General features: G+C 43.2%; 1 protein-coding gene across 1 annotated transcript in view; it reads left to right on the forward strand.

The window, feature by feature from the left end:
* Positions 1-16,627, forward strand: part of LOC132820630 (neural cell adhesion molecule 2-like) — a 581,438-nt gene that overhangs the window by 372,054 nt on the left and 192,757 nt on the right. The window lies entirely within an intron of this gene.

The following is a 16,627-nucleotide window of genomic DNA, read 5'->3' on the forward strand; positions in this document are numbered from 1 at the left end:
AACGAGCAGACAATCCAACATCTCCACACCTTCCCCATAAAACAGGAGACAGGGCAGTGATGGGGGTGGCCAGTTGACAGGCAATGGTATGTATTTTCAGAACATCTTCAAATCCACCAGTGGGAGACCATAAATTACCACCTCACATAATACAGCTCACTGTCTTCACTGTTACCAGCCTGGTCATTATCACAGTGCTGGTGGTGGAACCCTATGTACAAATTGCCTGTCATGTTATGATTACATTTCACGAAGTGTTTCATTAATTGTGAAATGCTTTGGGACATCTTGTGATGTTTTTTGGACTGAAAACAGCTCCAACAAAGGCCCTTAGGGGGATTTGTGCATGAAAGATAGAAAGCTAGCTCACAGGAGCAGCAGGGAATCAGGAAGGTGAATGGAATGTTGTCCCTGATTTCACATTGGAGTACAAGAATAGGGAGGTCTTACTGCAATGGTACCAGGTGCTGGTGAGACCACATCTGGACTAGTTTTGGACCCCTTCTTTAAAGAAAGATATCACTTCATTAGAGGCAGTTCAGAGAAGGTTCACTTGGATGATCTCTGGAATGGGAGGGATTGTTTATGAGCAAAGGCTAAACCGTTTGGGACTTTATGCACTGGAGTTTAGAAGAATGAGAGGTGATCTCATTGAAACATGTCAGGATCTGAAGAGGCTTAATGGGATAAATGCTGAGAGGATGTTTCCCCTCATAGAACTGTGTACAGTTGAGGGCATAGTCTCGGAATAAATGGGCACCAATTTAAGACGGAGATGAGGAGGAACGTTTTCTCTGACAGAGTTGTGAGTCTTTGCTACAGAGAGCTGTGGGGGCAGAGTCCCCGTGTACATTTAAGGCTGAGATAGACAGATTGTGGATAATTGGCGAATCAGTTTAAGGCTGTGAGAGATAGATTGTGGATCAGTTATGGAATCAGTTTACAGGGAAAATGCAGAAAAGTGGAAATGAAGGATCGTATTGAATGGTGGAGCTGGCTTGAGGGGCCGAATGGCCTCCTCCTGTTCCTATTTCTTACGGTCTTATGAGGAGAACAACGTCTTGCTTGGACGAAAGAGATCAAAGAATTTGGGGAGAAACCAGGAACAGGGCACTGAGTTGGATGCTCTGTTTCTGTGCTGTCTGACTCTCTGGTTCATATTGAATGGTGGAGTAGGCCTGAGGGGCCGAATAGCTTGTTCCTGTTCCTATTTGCTATTCTTCAACGAGAGAATGAAATGCGCTTTGTAAATGCAAGTCGTATTTATTTGGAATTCAAATGGTTGTTCTGGTGTAACATATTGAGGAGTGTTGTGTGAACGTTATCTATTTGTACTATCGTATAGACTGGAGGAAAAGCTCAGAATGAGGAGGGGAGACACTCAGGGGGAGAAGGTTAATGGGGACTCAAGGCTGACAATGGGAAGAGTGGACATCACTGATTGATGTCGACACGTGTGACTTTTCTCCTTGACAGGGGCCAGGCCCACGCGTAACATGAACCATTCAGAGAGCTGCAGTGGCCTGGGGAGACAGAGGTTAGGAGTTGAACTCTTTCTGAGCACAGAGTGTATTGGTGCACAGCTTGCTTGTTTGACAAGAGTCTCTTGTCAGTGCACATTGCATGGCTGCCATCCATCATCTTTCCCTGGGTGCAGATGCTTGTCCTGCAGATGAATTGAATGGAATCAGACCTCCTGCTGGGTTGCTGTCAGTGTTCGTGCTGGGGGACTACACAGGAGGGAGGAGTGATAATCGGATCAAGAATCACCATAAGCTGCTCTCGCATGGCAACATTTAACAAATGAGCCTGTCAACCTTCCGAGAGCTCTGCGCTTCTCTGAGTTCTGCTCTCTTCCGTCTGTAATTAACTGCAATCAGCAAGGGATCGTCGGCATCTCTCCGATGTTTAGAGAGAAAGAAAACAGGCTCATAGCTTCAGAGGCACCACTCTGCACCAGGCACAGTCGAACAGGTATCTGACTTGCTCTCACTACATGCTGTGGGTGTTTGAAACGACTAGCAGGTTAATTAATCCAGCTGTTTGGCCATGTCAACAGCATCCTTTCCATGACCAACAATTTCCATTTGGTTCTTGAACTCAGAGTCTCAGAAGCAGGTTCACTACTCTAGTCTTGAATGGTGAATTACTGTCTGCTTCCAAACTCCCTACTGTTGTAAAAGTCCCAATCCTCTTACCTTGGATATATAGCCTATTTCAGGAGAAAATAGCCTGAAGGATAAAACTGTGAGATCAGCAATTATCAAATACTCCTTCCCTCATTCACTGAGATCCTGACCAAGAGACATTATGCAATAAAGCGAGAAATTGCTGGAAAAGCTCAGCAAGTCTGCACAGAAGGATTCTGAGTAAGGGTCAGAACCTGAAACATTAACTCTGATTTCTCTCCACAGATGCTGCCAGACCTGCAGAGCGTTTCCAGCAATTTCTGTTTTCGTTCCTGATTTGCAACGGTGCTTACGGTTTTTATGATGACTGTATGCAGTAGTTGACCGGACTATTATTCACTCATATAACTCACTGAATGCTACTCCCCAGGGTATTGTTTTATTTTTCAGGGAATGTGGGTATCACAGCAAGTCCACTGTATTGTCACCCATCCCTATTTGTCCTTGAACTGAATGTCTTCTATTGCAGAGGGAAGTTAAGAGTCATTGCTGTGGGTCTGGAGTCTCATGTAGGCCAGACCTGGTAAGGATGGAAAATTTACTTCCCTGAAGGACATTTGTGGACTGGATAGGTATTTCTTTATGACAAACAACAATATTTGCACGGTTACCACCAGCTTTACATTCCAGATTTGTGAACCGAGAGTGATTTTCACTCACTACTCCAATGCCTGGGAGGGTGGGGAGAAGGGAGAGGGTAAGCTTCCTTCCTGGTTTGCAAAAGGGATGCCAATTGTCACCTGGGGAGAAAAGGAATTGAGAGGGCAACGGGGAAACAGAGGGCGAATGGGACTGGCTGTGTTGCTTTTGCAATGAGCTGGCATATATACGTCAGGCTGAATGCTCTCCTTCTATGTTGTGACTGTTCTTTGATTCTAAGATTCTATATTCCCTGCTTTCCCTGAGCAGGCAAAGTGCCTTGTCACCGATCCCCTATTGTTGATCTTTTTCTGTTGTGGAACTTCAATGCGTGCTGCCATCTGTGTTTACTTTGACTCTGGCAAGATTGAGGTGGATTGTTTGAAGCTGCATATTTCGACATAATGAGCATAACAAGAGAGATGGGGGTGCCAGCACTTCCTTTAATGTCCCAATATTGTTTGCAACAATCCTGGGAAAGACTGCCACCTGATCACTCCCAGCTTATGTTCTTTCCCCAGTGACCCCCATCTCCCCACTCCCGATCAGTCAATGGGCACTGATGGTTTGGCACCTGAGAAGGGGAGGAGTGTCTATGCATACTCACCGACAAACTCCCCACTCAAGAATAAGGTGTTGACAGTAATTGTCTCTTCAGGGCTGTTACTCACTCATGACTCAATCAATCAGCTGTAATGCTCATAAGCAGATGCTATACAGTACCATGAAACCTTAGGATTCTGCCTTGCCCATTTTGTGATTAGATTAGATTACCTACGGTATGGAAACAGACCCTTTGGCCCAACAAGTTCATACCGACCCTCTAAAGGGTAACCCACCCAGACCCATTCCCCTACCCTATATTTACCCCTGACTAATATAACTAACACTATGGGCAATTTAGCATGGCCAATTCACTTGACCTGCACATCTTTTGGATTGTGGGAGGAAACCGGAGCACCCAGAGGAAATCCACGCAGACACAGGAAGAATGTGCAAACTCCACACAGACAGTCGCCTGAGGCGGGAATCGAACCCGGGTCCCTTGTGCTGTGAGGCAGCAATGCTAACCACTGAGCTCCTGATCTACAGGAGCTGTGTCATTTGGTATCAACCATATCAATGTGACATTTTCCCAACTTTGTAAAACTCCCCATATATATCCAGCAGGATCTGACCTCTTTCAATGCAAGCCTATAGGAGCTATACAGCTTTCTCTCCATACTAACTGGAGCAAGAAGTGCTAAGGTTCAACTCTGGTCTCTGGTTAGTTAACCGACCATAGCCTGGTCAAGAGATATGTTTCATTGAACCAAGCTCCCCAGGAGGAGTGGGAAAAAAAGGCTGCTCCTAGTTACTATCCTGTTGAAAAATGAAGGGGTTGTCAGTGATTTTTGAGAAGATTTGTAGCTCAGGTTGATGGCAAGGAAGTAAGTTAGCTCGCTGAGCTGGAAGGTTTGTTTTCAGACGTTTCATTTCCATACTAGGGAACATTATCAGTGAGCGTCTCCGATGGTGGTATGGGATCATGGTAGCCCCAAACTTACCAACACACTTAAACAGCAACTAATAAAACTAAAGGATCTATAAGATACTGCCAGCAAATCTAACGGCATTTATAAGTTATCAACAAGAACTGTAAAAAACATTACATCAGACAAACTAGCAGGAAACTTGCCACGAGGATACATGAACACCAACCAGCCACCAAAAGGCATGACCCACTATCACTAGTTTTCATACATACAGACAAAGAAGGACACTACTTTGACTGGGACAATACACACATGCTAGGACAAGCAAAACAAAGACAAACACAAGAATTCTTAGCTGCATGGCATTCTAATCAGAACTCCATCAATAAACACTGCAACTTCGATCCCATCTACCTTCCCTGCAGAAAAAAAGAACCGGAAATGACATCAGCCACCTTAAGAAACCAAGGCAGGGCTTATGCTCGAAACGTCGAATTCTCTATTCCTGAGATGCTGCCTAACCTGCTGTGCTTTGACCAGCAACACATTTGCACCTATAAATACAAAGGCAGGGACATACCACCAGCATTTCATCAGTGATTCTCACTGATGATGTCACCTTTTTTGGTGACGAAACATCTAAAAACAAATCTTCCTGCTCAGCGAGCTAACTTAGATATTTAGGAAGAGGTTGTGAGCAGACCACTGAAGAATACCCACCTGAGCAGCTGTTGTTACCATCCTCAGAATACTGTGAAAGACACATGGCCCCAACGAGACCATTCAGCCCCCACTCCTCACAGTCTGCTGAACTGTTCAGTCAGATCTGAAAGGTCTGCCAGACCTTTTGAGATTTTCTGCAAAATCTGTTGCTGTTTCTGATTTCCAGCCTCTGCAGTATTTGCAGGAATTTTGGTTTTAGGATTCCCTTTCCCTTGCTTCCCTTCCTTCTACTGTTCTTCTTGCAGGCTTTAGCTGTGGCTCAGTGGCTAGGAATTTACAACTTTCTGGAGCTATGTCCCATGCCACAATTATTTTTCAATAACCAACCAACTCAGGAATAAGAGCACGTGCTAGCCACTAAACCACAGCTAAAACCTGCACTTGAGCACAATATCTGGACAGGTGCTACTGCTGACAAAGTGCTTCGCTGTTGGCAATGCAGTCTTTTGGGATGAGATGCTTAACTAAGCCTCTGCCTGTCCTCTCAGTCGACACAAATGATCGTTTTGTCCTCAAAGAATTGCTGGGGAGTTGCCCCCATTGCCCTCAATCAGCACCTCACAGGTTGTAATCTTGTCGTTACTTCATCGTTATTTATGGGAGCTTGCTGTACACATTATTGATGACCAAGTTTGCTGCTTTACAACTGTGGATATCACAGAAAAAAGTGTAAAAATCTTTGGAACACCATTGGGTTCTGAAAAGTTAGATACATTTACAGTAAATGAAACTATAAATCATTCAGAGAGATTGCAATCCTTTTCAATGTTAGTAATATTTTCTATTTTCATGTCTTAATGTTAGATGCTGACTGACTCAATTATTCATATCTAAACATATGGATAATTTAGTGAATCACAAACACTGAAGGTCATATTCCATGCTGAAAATACAGCAGCAACTGTGTTTGTGCACACGTGACTTTTTTTTGTTATTGCCAATCTGTTTTTAATCAACACACAAAGCCTTTACTGTCAGCACCCCTGTGGACTCCATTGTTGCAGCATTGAAAACCCATCAGTGCTGCTGAAATCCCTATGAACTACTCGGAGATACAGACGAAGCTCTCGCGGAGAGAGGTCTGGAATGTCACCATGGCAACCTGATCAGTTTAGCCTCTCAAGGTCGTTCTCTCGAAGCAAGTGTTAGCTCCTGATCTAACACTTAGCACCAGCGCACACTCACCAGCCTGTCTTACGTTCGTGCAGGAGATGACAAAAGAAGACGCCCACTTAACGTGCCCTGTTGCTGCAGTGAAGAGTGAGGGTCAGAATTTGTGAAGCAGGCATTTGCAAATGAATGAATGAGCAGGACCATTTCCTAACTCTGCCCTTTCACTTCGCATCCTTGTTCCTCTCACAACTTTTCCATCAGGGCTTTGTTTCGGGTTGGCCATTTACTGTTAAGATCTGGTTGCACTAAAGTCTGGATTTTGCTCTCCCAAAATCCTGTAGGCTTAACAATCGACTATAGGAGAAGAAATTAGGCCATTCGGCCCATCAATCATGGCTGATAGGTTTTTCAGCCCCATTTTCCCACTTGCTCCCTGTAACCATTGATCCCTTTGGCAATCAAGAATTTATCTCTCTCTCTCTTAAATGTACTCAATGACCTGGCCTCTGCTGTCCTCTCTGGCAATGAATTCCATGGATTTGCCACTCTCTGGCTGAAGACTTTTCTCCTTGTCTCCATTCTGAAGAGTCTTCCCTTTACTCTAAGGCTATGCCCTCACGTCCTAGTCTCTCCCACCAATAGGAACATCTATTCAACATCCACTCTGTCCAGGCCATTCTGTCTTCTTAATGTTTCAAAAAGATCCACTCACATCCTTTCGAACTCCATCAAGTATAGTCCAAGAATCCTCAAATGTTCTTTATCTGTTAAGCCTTTCATTCATGGGACCATTCTGATGAACCTCCTCTGGACCCACTCCAGGGCCAATACATACTTCCTGAGGAGATTTAATGACAAACCTGAACAGATTTTCATTGGATAAGGTTGTCAAGGGATATAGTGTGAAAGTGGCCCAATGGAGTTGATGTACAGGTGAGCCGAGATCTAACTGAATAGTTCAGCAGACTCTGGGGAATGGCCTCCTCAGTCTTGCACCCTCTTCCGAGGATGGTGTTAATAGCTGTTCAAGTGGATATTGCTCAGTGGTCGTGTCACAACCCGTTCATTTTCGACAGGGGTTACAGGATAGGAACCAGGAGCTGCCTTTTTGTCCCACTCCTCCATGGGAAGCTTGGTTCAATGAAGAATATCTCTTGACCATGCTGTGGTCAGCTAACTAACCAGAGGATTGTACCTAGGTACTCTGTACCTAAGATGGCACAGTGGGTTGGTGACATTGTTACACTGTAACTAATCTACAACTGAAGACACCGTACCTAGGTACCTTTGTCCCTCAGGTGGTGCTGTAAGCAGTGACTTATAAACTCATTTGAGTACATGTGACCGTAAAGCTAATTCTAATTCTAATTCAAGACCAGAGTATAACCTTAGCATTTCCTATTTCAGTAAGTGTGTCTCTCCATTATCTGTGACATATTTAAGAAAGAACGTCCATTTAAATTTTGTCCTTAGTGATTTTAAGATGTCCAAACCAATGAAGCCAAACCATTGGCCAAACCAATATGTGGTCACTGCTGTAATGTAAGAAATATTATAGTCAATTAAGACACTAGACATCCCTTAAACAGCAGTATGATTGTGGTCAGGTAATCTGTGATGGAAATTAAGGGATAAATATTGGTCAGAACATCAGGAACAAATTCCCTACTCTCTTGAGAGTAACAGAACAGGGTATTTTACATCCACCTAAGAGACAGACAGGGCTTCAGTGTAGCATTTAGTTTGACAGACAGTGCTCCCAGTAGTGCGGCACTCCCGCAGTAATGGTCAAGAAATAACCGTGGAACTTAGCAGAACTCATTTTTTCCTCTCTCTCTCTGAGGATGTGTATCTTTGGTATTCCCTTCATTAAAAGGGAATGGATGTGGAATCTTTAAATAGCTTTCAGGTGGATTGGTTCTAGTTTACCAAGGGGATGAAAGATTACTGGAGTATATGCAGAAATATAGAGGTGATGTTAAAATCACATCAGCCATGACCATTTTGAATGTTGGAAGAGGTTTGAAGGGCAGAACGGCCTTCTCTTGTTCCTTGCCTGTATGAAACCTTTTTGATAGAGATGGAAGAGTTCCACACATTGAGCCAAGTTTAGTTTACCCATAAGATGCTGGAACACCTTGCGGAAGTTAGAAGTAAGTAAATAAAGACATGACCAGAAAGGATCTATCCCCTAATACCTTTTTCAAGCAATAAACTAAGTCAGGATCAATTTATACCTGCCTCAAGGGAGAGATTTGGAATAAAGATTCAAGTGAAATAGAACTTTAGTCGTATTGGGGTTTGGAACTCACTGCCAGCAACAGTAGTAGACTCGTCAACTTTAAAGGCATCTAAATGATCATTGGATAAATATATGGATGATAATGGAATAGAGCAGGTTAGATGGGCTTCAGATTGTTTTCACAGGTCGGCACAACATCGAGGGCCAAAGGGCCTGTACTGCGCTGTCAGGTTCTTTGTTCAGTGTAATGTAGCTCTTCCACAGAATTGCCATGGATTGTCAGGCTGTGTTTTGTGATGATGTCATCGGAGTGACACTTGAAATCACAACTTTGTGTTTCAAAGGCAACAGAGCAATGCACTGAGCTGCTGAAGGTGAAGATTCACAGGAATCAGGTATCATCTGAGGAGAGATGGTGGTGTAGTGATTACATTACTGGATGAGTATTCCAGGGAGCATTAGCTGAAATCCCATTGCGGCAGCAGCTGGTGAAACAGAAATTCAATTAATAATTCCTGGAATGGATAGCTAGCTTTAATAATCATAGAATCAGCCTCCACTGAGTCTACCCTGACCCTCCATAGAACATACCACCCAGAACCACCCTCCCCCCAATGCATTTCTCATGACCAACCCACCTAGCCTATGCATCCCTGGACATTACAGGCAATTTAGCATGGCCAATTGACCTAACCTGCATATCTTTGCACTGTGGGAGGAAAACAGAGTACCCGGAAGAAACCCACACACACACCTGCAAATTCCACACAAGTTGTCACATGAGAGTGGAATCAAACCCAGATCTCTGGTATTATGAGGCAGCAGCGCTAACTACTGAGCCACCCGACCACCCTGCAATACCCGACATGAAACTATCTTGATGTAAACTTCTATCTGGTTCACTAATTTCCTGTAGGGAAGAAATCTGCCACATTTATCTAGTCTGCATGACACATATCAGGGGAAGTGATGGCCTTGTGGTATTATTACCAGGCTATTAATCCAGAGAAGAAAGTGAGGCCTGCAGATGCTGGAGATCAGAGCTGAAAATGTGTTGCTGGAAAAGCGCAGCAGGTCAGGCAGCATCCAAGGAACAGGAAATTCGACGTTTCGTTCCTGATGAAGGGCTTATGCCCGAAACGTCGAATTTCCTGTTCCTTGGATGCTGCCTGACCTGCTGCATTTTTCCAGCAACACATTTTCAGCTATTAATCCAGAGATCAATCTAATGCCCTGAACCCTGAAACCTCGGTTCAAGTCCCACCACAACAGATGTAGAATTAGATTTCAATAAATATCTGGAAGTACCAGTCTAATGATGATCACAAAACCATTGTCATTAGCATTTTAAAAGAACAAGTTTACTAATGTCCTTTACAGAAGAAAATCTGCCATCCTTACCTGGTCTGGTCTACAGGTGACCCCAGACCCGTAGCAATGCGATTGATTCTTAACTGCCCCCTGGGCAATTGGGGATGGGCAATAAATGCTGGCTTTGCAAGTGATATGAAGGAAGGAAAGATACCATAGCAATGTGATTAACCCTTCACTGCACCTGAAACGGTCAAGTCTGAGACTGAGATCGAGGACAAATTGGGATGGGGGGGGGTGGAATGTGAACAACTGTGCTAGAGACAGCCGCAACCCATTGAGAAAGAAATAAATAAACAAATTCCACCCCGGTCCCCTGCATCTCACAAAAACAGCAGCGCTCCTACTGCAAGGGAAAACAGTGGGACTTCCATGGCCAACATGCCCAACAGTTTGTAAACTCTGGGGGCTTCCTGGAATTTACACAAGAATCTTGAATTTTCCAATGAACTTGAAGATGGATTTTTAATAACTTAATCAGGCCATATGGTGTTGGCACCTTACACGTAGCTGTCCTTGCAGTGTAAGATGCTTTGCTCATTGCTGTTCAGGAGTGACTTGACAGTTGTCAAGAATCAAGCCCCAGTTGAAATCTGGTGGAAAAGTGAAGCAGGATAAACAAAGAGGAACTAGTGATAACACTCTTTATGGTATTTTCACAATGTTAAAGACATTGTTTAAGTTCCTGTTGTTGGATTAAAATTATTTCTTACACAACCAGAAGTCTTTAATTAGTATCCTAATGCTGTGTCGATGTATTCCACACTGATATTTGTGAAGTGCCTTGGCTCGTTAAACTTTATTTAATTAAATGTCAGTGGAAAATCTCATTGCATCATGACAAGTTGTATTTGTTGCTGTGGTAATCTGCCTTCAAGCTGAAGCATAATTCACACAAACAAAAAAAAAGGCATAAATAAATGATCGACTGAAGACAAGTATTAAAAGGTAGTTAACCCTGTTTTCGAGTTCAGTAAACGTCCCCCTCCTTTTAAGGAATAGATTTAAGAAGTATGTATTACAGTCAAGTATTTGAAATTCATATCTGCAAGCTGCAACACCAAAAACTGCTGGTGAGTAGAGAGATCATTGAGCAATTGAGTAATTTCCTCATCAATTATCCCTGCACACCCCACTGCTGCATGTGATTAGGATTGATGTTACTTGTATTATTTTTATTAAGTCGTTTGTTAGTACAGAACTTGAGGTTTGGTGATAAAAGTCACAATTTTTGAAGTTTTTCATTTTCATCAGGACAACTTGCAAGAATGCCATGTTGCATGAGAGAAGAGTGCCAAATGATATGATTTATATTATTGAATTATTCTCAAGTTACTACTTTTTTTGAGATATTGGGAATAACTGAAGTATAGCCGACAGATTTCGTAAGAATAGGAGAAGGTGAAGAGTTATCATTTGGAGTTGAATGTTTGAGGAAATTATAAAGGTAGGAAGGAGTGAGGTCATAGAGTCATAGAGATGTACAGCATGGAAACAGACCCTTCAGTCCAAGCTGTCCATGGCGACCCGATTTCCCAACCCAATCTAGTCCCACCTGTCAGCACCCGGCCCATATCCCTCCAAACCCTTCCTATTCATATACCCATCCAAATGCCTCTTAAATGTTGCCATTGTACCAGCCTCCACCACATCCTCTGGCAGCTCATTCCATACACGTACATCCTCTGTGTGAAAAAGTTGCCCCTTGGGTCTCTTTTAGATCTTCCCCTCTCACCCTACACCTATGGCCTCTAGTTCTGGACTCCCCGACCCCAGGGAAAAGACCTTGTCTATTAATCCTATCCATGCCCCTCATAATTTTGTAAACCTCTATAATGTCGCCCCTCAGCCTCCGATGCTCCAGGAAAAAAAGCCCCAGCCTGTTCAGCCTCTCCCTATAGCTCAAATCCTCCAACCCTGGCAACATCCTTGTAAATCTTTTCTGAACCCTTTCAAGTTTCATAACATCTTTCCAATAGGAAGGAGACCAGAATTGCACGCAATATTCCAACAATGTCCTGTACAGCCGCAACATGGCCTCCTGTACTCAATACTCTGACCAATAAAGGAAAGCATAGCAAACACCTTCTTCACTATCTTATCTAAGACAGGTCTAAGACAGATTTAAAAATAAGGAGAAGGGGGGAAAGCAGCCAGTGGAGATGGGCAACAGAGCAAGCAGTGGAAAGAGTAAATGATAAGACGGAAGCATTTGCAGCAATCTTCAACGAGAAGTGCCAATTGGATGATCCATCTCAACATCCTCTAGTGGTCACCAGCATCACAGATACTGTAGAACATACAACATAGGACAGAAGAGCACAGTACAGGCCCTTCTACCTTCAATGGTGTGCTGAACTTTTTATCCTACTCTAAGATCAAACTAATCTACACACACTTTAATTTACTCTCATCCATGTGCCAATCCAAGAGTTATTTAAATGTCCCTAATGTATCTGACCCCACTACCACCGCTGGCAGTGCATTCCACGCACCCACTACTCTCTGCATGAAGAACCTACCTCTGACATCTCCACTAAACCTTCCTCCAATTACTTTAAAACAATGTGCCCGTATGATCACTATTTCCGCCAGAAAGTTTCTAGCTATCCACTTTTTCTATGTCTGTCATCATCTTGTACGCCTCTATCAAGTCACCTTTCATCCTTCTTCATTCCAGTGAGACAGCCCTAGCTCCCTCAACCTTTCTTCATAAGACATGCCCTCCAGTCCAGGCAACATCCTTCTAAGTCTCCTCTGTATTCTCTCTAAAGCTTCCACATCATTCCCATAATGAGGCAACCAGAGATGAACACAATATTCCAAGTGTAGTCTAACAATATAGATCTGCAGCATAACTTCATGGCTCTTAAAATCAATCTCCCTGCTAATAAAAGCCAGCACACCATACACTTTCTTCACTATCAACATGGGTGGCAGCTTTGAGAGATGTATGGATGTGGACACTGAGATCCCTCTTTTCCTCCACATTGCCAAGAATCCTGCCTTTGAACCTACATCTGCATTCAAATTCAACCTTCCAAATGAATCACTTCACACTTTTTCCAGGTTGAACTCCATCTGTCACTGATCAGCCCAGTTCTGCATCCTGTCAATGTCCCATTGTAACTTGCAACAGTCCTCCACACTATCCACAGCTCCACCAACCTTGGTGTCATCAACAAACTTAGTAACTCACCCTTCCACTTCCTCATCCAAGACATTTATAAAAATCACAAAGAACAGAGGTCCCAGAGTAAATTTCTATGGAATACTACTGCTCAACTAACTCCAGGCTGAATACTTTCCATCTAATACCACCTTCTGACTTCTATATGCCAATTCTGTATCCAGGCAGCCAAATTTCCCAGTTTCCCATGCCTCCTTACTTCCTGAATGAACCTACCATGGGGAACCTTATGAACCACCTTGCTAAAATCCATGTACACCAATCCACTGCTCTACCTTCATCAATGTATTTTGTCACATCCTCAAATAATTCAGTAAGACCTGTGAGGCATGACCTGCACCTCACACAACCATGCTGACTATCTCTAATCAAACTATGCATTTCCAAATTATCATAAATCTTGTCACTCAGAGTCCTCTCCAATAATTTGCCCATCACTGATGTAAGACTGATTGGTCTGTAGTTCCCAAGATTATCCCTCTTCCCTTTCTTGAACAAGGGAATAATATTTGCCACCCTCCAATCATCTGGTTCTATTCCAGTGGACAGTGAGCACACAAATTTCTTCAGTCAATTTGATTCATTCCTCGTGACATCAGTAACTGGTTGGAGACACTGAGTCCTGCAAAGGCAATGGGCCTCATAGAATCCCTGCAGTGTGATAGCATGCCATTTGACCAATCCAGACCTTACCGACCCTCCAAAGAGCATTGCGTCCAGACCTATCTACCTACCCTATCCTGCATTTCCCATGGCCAATCCGCCTACCTTGCATATCCCCCCGATACTATGGGCAATTTAGCATGGCCAATCCACCTAACTTGCCCATCTTTGGACTGTGGGAGGAAACCATAGCACCTGGAGGAAACTCATGCAGGCACGGGGGAGAACGTGCAAACTTCACACAGCCAGTTGCCTTAGGGAGGAGTCAAACGTGAGCCCCTGGCACTCTGAAGCAGCAGTGCTAACAACTGAGACACTGTGCTGCCCTGACAACACTCCAGCAATAATATTTTAGACTTGTGTTCCAGCACATGCTGCTCCACTAGCCAATCTCTTCCAGTACAGCTATAACACTGGTATCTATCCAGCAATGTGGAAAGTTGCCCAGCAATGTTTTGTACACAAAAAGCAGGAAAAATCCAACTTGGTTAATTACTGCTCCATCAGTATACTCTCCATCATCTGTAAAGTGATGGAAGATGTCATCAACTGTGCTATCAAACAGCACTTGCTCGACATTAACTTGCCCAGTGATGCCCAGTTTGGGTTCTGTCAGGGCCACTCAGTTCCTGACCTCATTACAGCCTTGGTATAAACATGGACAAAAGAGCTGAATTCCTGAGGTGAGGTGAGAGTGACAGCCCTTGCCTGGATGGGTGCAGCTCCAACAACACTCAGGAAGCTTGACACCACCCAAGACAAAGCAGCCAGCTTGATTGGCACCATATCCACAGGCATCCATTTCTTCCACCACTGATGGTCAGTAGTAGCAGTCTGCACCACCTGCATGATGCACTGCAGCAATACACCAAAGATTCTTTAGACAGCACCTTCTAAACCCATTCCAACTTCATTCTAGAATGAAAAGGACAACTTATACATGGCAACACCACCAAATAAACCTGTTGGACTGGCACCTGGTGCTGTGTGATTTTTAACTTTGTCCACCTCAGTCCAATACCAGCACCTCCACATCAAAACAATGGCGTCAGGGTCAATTGATGAAAAAATGGTCAAGGGATTTATTTTCCTGCTTATCCTCCATCAAACTGTTGTTCTTGCAGATGGTTGCTTCCAGACAGATTGAACCTTGTATCAACAGCAAAAGCAAAAAATGCTATCAACATAGAACTAAAATTCTAATCTGAAAGGTCATTGACTTGGAACATTTTCTCCAAAAATGCTACCAGAGTGTTTCCAGCAAGTCCCACATAAGCCTCAACCACTTCCTCTGGCAGCTCATTGCAAACATGCACCACCCTCAGCGTGAAAAAGTTGTCCCTTCGGTCCTTTTTAACTCTTTGCCCTCCCACCCTAAACCTAGTCCTAGACTCCCCCACTGCAGGGAAAATACCTTGTTATGACTCTATGACTGACTGATCTCATTGTGAAAGCGGTTTTGAGTGGTTCAAATCTTCTTGGCATTTTCTGCATTTGTCCTAAGAGCTTCTCACTCATTTTGAATCTTTTAGCTTTACTTTCTGGGTTATTCTAATTCTTTCAAAAACTTAGCTTTCAATTCATCCAGTATTTATTTTTACCTTAGTAATCAGATTATTATTCTGATAATAATAATAATAATAATTTGTCTAATACACAAATTTTATTTATCCTTTTTCTTTTCTTTGAAGTTTAGACAATTTCCACTTTCTGCTTCAGAAGTGATTTGGTTTCCTGTTTGAGTTATTTCACTAGATTTATTTCTGAGAGGACCATCTTATGAAAACATTTCAACCTCTTGTTGTGCATGTTCTGCATTTCCACGTATTGCTTTGTGTTTAAGGTGATGTTTCTGTAGCTGCTCTTGCTGAGCCTGATCAGCAAGTGTGGGTGTTAAGACACGGCGGTAAACCCCTCTTTTAAATAAACCAAACACCCAGAAATACTCCACTCACCTCGTAATCTGTTAAAATATGAGTGATAGAGAACTCCAAAATTCCACTATTTAAATAAAATAGTATGAATTTATTCTTTAATTATAAAAATGAACATTAAACAGCAATTACTCATAACTCTAAGCCTCCCTTTCTCTTAACTGCTTATTACCTGCCTATAACTCTATAACAATATAGCGTTCCAATAAGACACTTATTACAATTACATCAACTTAATTGCAAAACCACACAGCAACTATCATCTTTGGGTCTTTCTTCTTCCAAATAAAAATCTCCCTGGGCGTCTTAGAACATAGAACATAGAACAATACAGCGCAGAACAGGCCCTTCGGCCCTCGATGTTGCTCAGACCTGTGAACTATTCTCAGTTCGTCCCCCTACATTATCCCATCACCATCCATGTGATTATCCAAGGATTGTTTAAATCTCCATAGTGCAGCTGAGTTGACTACAATGGCAGGTAGGGCATTCCATGCCCTTCCCACTCTCTGAGTAAAGAACCTGCCTCTGACATCTATCTTAAATCTATCGCCCCTCAATTTGTAGTTATGTTCCCTCGTACAAGCTGACATCATCGTCCTAGGAAAAAGACTTTCACTGTCTACCCTATCTAATCCTCTGATCATCTTGTATGTCTCTATCAAATCCCCTCTTAGCCTTCTTCTTTCCAATGAGAACAGACCCAAGTCTCTGAGCCTTTCCTCATAAGCCTCCCCTCCAGACCAAGCAACATCCTGGTAAAGCTCCTCTGCACCTTTTCCAATATTTCTACATCCTTCCCGAAATATGGTGACCAGAACCATACACAATATTCTAAGTGTGGCCACACTAGCGTTCTGTACTGTTGCAGCATGATATTGCGGCTCTGGAACTCAATCCCTCTACAAGTGAAACCTAACACACTGTATGCCTTCTTAACAGCACTATCAACCTGGGTGGCAACTTGCAGGGATCTATGTATATGGACTCCAAGATCCCTCTGCACATCCACACTAACAAGAATCTTTCCATTGACCAAGTATTATGCCTTCCTGTTATTCTTCCCAAAGTGCATCACCTCACATTTA

Source organism: Hemiscyllium ocellatum, chromosome 12, assembly GCF_020745735.1.
Source record: "Hemiscyllium ocellatum isolate sHemOce1 chromosome 12, sHemOce1.pat.X.cur, whole genome shotgun sequence".
Classification (NCBI taxonomy): Eukaryota; Metazoa; Chordata; class Chondrichthyes; order Orectolobiformes; family Hemiscylliidae; genus Hemiscyllium; species Hemiscyllium ocellatum.